Here is a 4,773-nt window from a genome sequence, read left to right as displayed (position 1 = left end):
ACCGGAAGTCTCAAAAAAAAAAATCTTATTAAACATATTGAACTAGCAAAAGTTCAATATGTTTAATAAGATTTTTTTTTTGATCAATGATCAGCAACATAAAATAATAAAAAGGGAATAATAGATGACAAATACAATCAGGATCAACAAAAAGAAATGAGTACAATTATATTTTGGCAATTATAAAGTAAATCAAATATGGTATACTCTGAACCCTCTATTATAATAATATGTTTATTTACCTAACACTAATAAATCTAATTTTTAAAATTATGCACTAAAATATGTGTCCTCTAAAATTATTTTAAAATATCTAAATAAGATGTTGATGAAAATAAAAGTCTTTATTTCTTTAATTGGTTTTGTCTTATTATCATTGTGGTACATAAAATTTGGCTACTGCATGAGTTGTGGCTGGATTTGAGTCCTTCAGAACAGTGATCCCCAACCTTTCTGGCTCATGGACCAACAGTAGCAGTGGTGGTTGGGAGAGAGGGGATAGTTTCACATGTGCAACCTAAAACCCGCACATGCACAAACAAAGCTTTGTGCACTTGTCTGCCGCTTTTGCGGCCCAGTTCCCAACAAGTTGTGGACTAGTACTAGTTTGCAGCCCAGGGGTTGGGGACCCATGCTGCAAAACACGGTTCAGAAAAAAAATTATCTGGACTCCCTAGAAATCTCTACAATAGAGGGAGGAGTATGTTGATTTAATATCCCTGTAGTATTTTCAGTGTAATAAAACATGTGAGATGTTTTCAACTTCCTTATTGTCATATGTAGATGTTTCCTCTGCTATGGGGGTTTCTTTGTACCTGCCTTGCAGAAATGCTGAAGGGAGATTATTAAATCTAGCCCTAAAAATGCTATTCTGCTCTTAGGAAAGGTTACATCTTTTAGATATATTGCTAGTTCCCACACACCCTTTCTAATCTGAAAGGGTGGAGGGGTATCCTTTTAACTTTTAACTGGAACTCCATTTCTCTTATTCTGTTGATAACCAGTTGCTCAGCTTAATCATAGGCTAGTAAAATTAAGAACAATGAAGAAAGCTCACGTAAAGCCAGCCTATGCACTTGTTTACAGGAAGAGGAAAAAATTATCTATCGGGACTAGAGGGGTCAAACTTACAAGGAAGAATTGCATTTTCAGCCAGAAAATTATCATAATCTTCCAGGCCCTAACCTGAATTTGAGGCATCCTTGTCTCAATTCTCAACTAGACATCTGATGTCCCACTAGGTGTGGCTAAAATTGATCATAGCAATTTTGTTTGTATAGTTTCCTGTGACTCTTCCAAAAAAGTTCCTGTTTGTGCTCCATAAAGAATTTATATCAATGTTGGGCTTGACGTCGCGGTGCCACGGATGCAGGAAGACAGGGCTCCATCTTTCGCATCTGAATTTGCTCCACTGGGGGACCCTGGAAAGGGTTGAAAGTCACCATGTAGAGGCGATGAGAAGGAGGGGACCCCCGTTTGATCGCGAAAGGGCGGCAGCCCTTCCACTTGATCTGGGGAAGCCCTCCAAACCAGCGGGGGAAGGACCTGCTGTTGACAGCCGAAGTCAAAAGCACCACCAAGCAACTTTCAAGCAACATGGATGAAACTGGGTGAGACTTGATCCTCTCTTTAAGATTGTAAATTTTATTTCCTGAAAAAGCTGCCCAAACCATTTTCCCCCTGTGTGGAGAGAGGGAAGGGAATTTTTACCCCACCCTCTAAGAAAACAAGCGACTACCTATCCAGGGGAAACAGAGCAACCATAAGATTAATTTTAATCTAACTGGATATATATTCTTTTGAAACTTGGGGACTAAAAGTGTTCTTTTTTCTTATTGGAGACTGTTGTTTGTTATTGCCTAAAAGAAACCTGACTTGAAGCCCAGACAACAGATAAAATTTGTTTGGCCTTGACAGCTATTAACTTTGAAAAACCCAGCTGCAAAGAAGGGATTTCTGGGTGGCTTATCTGTGTGGCAGGGATGATATACTGTTTTGGAAGCTGGCCTGCCTGAACTATGAATGTAAACTTTTACTGACTCTCAGAGCTATGCTTGGGGAACTGCTTTCCTATTTCCCTGAATGAGAAGCATATATTATTACATGAGATGATGGAACACCTTGGATTATAAACTCTTACTTGATAAACAATTTCTACTATAAAGACCACCTATAAAACCAACTATAAAACATGAAACAGATGTCCCATACCCAGTTACAAAAGACAAAAATTATTTTAATGTTTGATTATAAAGTCTTCAACTTAACATATTATTAAGAAAATATGGATGAAGATCAGAAAAAAATCCTTTCCATATTGAAATCAATACACGAAACTATCCTTTCAGATTGTGGTAAAATAAGAAGCAACATAAAGGAACAATATTCTAGCTTAAATATACAAACTCAGATATTTTTTTGTAATATTTTATTAATTTTCCAATTTTACATTTGAATATTTAAAAAGCAACATGGTGACTGGGTTAATCAATAGCTCAATAACAAAATCTTAGTGCAAATCTCAGGCTACAACTTCAAATATTTCTTCTCTTTTTCCCTTAACAATTACTGTCTCATGTTCAGGTTGGTACATTTCTAATTATATCAATTCAATAAGAAAATCGTTATTACATTTATCAATAAATTTTAGCTTATACATACCTTAATTACATTCAATCTTCATAAACAATTCATATCCTGTTATTGATTTTTACTCAATTTTTAATTTCTTATCAATATTCCAATTTAACCTTTGATATTTATAATTTTCAGACTTTGGGTAACCAAAATTTCCCTTTTCTCACTTCATAACAAACTATGATATCCAAAATACACATTTTATCTATTTAAATATAATCTTGTTCTATTTCCTAAGAGTTATCTATTTCCTACCATATTAAATCATCTACTTAATAATACAATATCCCCTTTAATAAATCAAAATATATATTGCCTGGGTTAATCAATAAATCAAACATATTCATAATATTTAATTTTCTTTTCCCTCTTAGGTCTAATTTTTAAATATTAAATCGATAAAATCCTTATTTTCAACTGGTTTCCAAATATTTTACATCTAATAACCAAAATTCCCCTTGTCTCAACATCTCCCTTTAACCCACTAATTGGCAATATAAAATCCTGTCTAATGAGTCAAAATCCCATTTTTTTCAACCTTATTCTAGCTTTCTTCTTTTGCCAACTAGGCTTCCATATCAGTGCCTTTAAATCATCAAATAGATCTCCCTCTATTCTTATATATGTTATTTGAATTAAAGGAGACCATTTGATTGCCAGTTTTCTGGAAGGACTAGCCCATTTGTATTCGCTAAATTGTCTCCCTGTTATTCCAGATCCCCATGTTTGCTCTAATATATTTGTCTTCAATTCACTCTGTTCTACTTCTTTCTCAAATTTCTTCTGATTCATATAGAAAGTCATTTCCATTTTCAATGTTGTCACTTCCTTTTCTGGATTTTCCATCAACTGTATTTGTTGGCCAATTGAGTCCTCTGTCTTAATATTTGGTTGTCCCGCTTCTTCTGTTGTCTTCTGCATTGTTGGTTCTTTGGTAGTAGTCAAAATTTGGCTTTGTGCATCTACACTGGCATCTTGATCTTTTCTTTTAGGTCTTATTTTATCACAAGCTAAAAGGATAGTTTCATGTATTGCTTTCAACATAGAAATAATCTTTTCCTGGTCTTCATCCGTCTCTTTCACTTATTTGTGAATAGTCTTTCTAGTAAAAGTTATTTGTTAAGCAAAAGTCAGTAAAGGTTTACATTCACAGTTCAAATAGGCCAATTTTGCTGCCCAGCTGTTCTCTTGCAGCTAAGTCTTTCACAGATAGTACCAAGGTCAAGGAGGTCTTATCAAGGTCTGAGCTTTGAGCCAAGTCTCTTTTTAGGAAATAACAAATTGTAATACCATGCTTCACCACAAGATGTCACTGATGCCATTTAGAGTTTTTAAAGTCCCGAATTTTTCTAATTCTTTTTCCAATTTTATTTCTTTTTTGTAGATAAACTTTTGGTCCGCAAGTTTCAGGAACTTATAAATCCAATTAGATTACAGTTGTTCTTTATTATTATTATTATTATTAAATTTTATTAGGTTTTATAAGGGTAGGAAAGGGTTAGGGTTGGGGATAGGATCGGTATGGGTATTAGGTAGGGTTAGGAAAAAGAGTTAGGGTAAGTACAGTAGTCATTCAACGCTTTAGCAAGCAGACTATCGTCCGGGTACAAATATTAAATAACAGTAGTTAATATAGTATTAAACACTTATAATCACTAAAAATAGCAATAATCATGAAGGTAATAGTTAATCAATAAGTCTCATTCAGCCTATTAAGTTTCACATTCCTTTTTCGCTAGCTCGTATTGTTAACCATTGATAGAATTTTTCCCATGTTTTAAAATAAACTGAGTATTCTTTTTCTTTAACGTTAGTCTGTCCATTTCTGCACATTCTAAGATTTTTGTAATTATAATTTGGTCAGATGGTAAGTTCTCACTTTTCCAAAATTGGGCAAATGCTATTCTCGTGGCTGTCAGTACATGTAATATTTTATTTTATTATTATTATTATTAATTGCATTTATATCCCGCCCTTCTCCTTTCGGACTCAGGGCGGCTGACAGATTAGATAAAAAGCTAACATAAATACATATTACACCTAATTAAAAATTTAATTAAAACGAAATATTTGAAAGTGTCCAATTAAAAGTAATTAAAACCCCTATAAAATCCCCTAGGCCAGTCCCGCTTGCTG

The sequence above is a fragment of the Protobothrops mucrosquamatus genome, unplaced genomic scaffold, assembly GCF_001527695.2.
Source record: "Protobothrops mucrosquamatus isolate PMUCROS unplaced genomic scaffold, P.Mucros_1.0 scaffold2544, whole genome shotgun sequence".
Taxonomy (NCBI): domain Eukaryota; kingdom Metazoa; phylum Chordata; class Lepidosauria; order Squamata; family Viperidae; genus Protobothrops; species Protobothrops mucrosquamatus.
Note: the sequence above shows the minus strand (reverse complement) of the source record.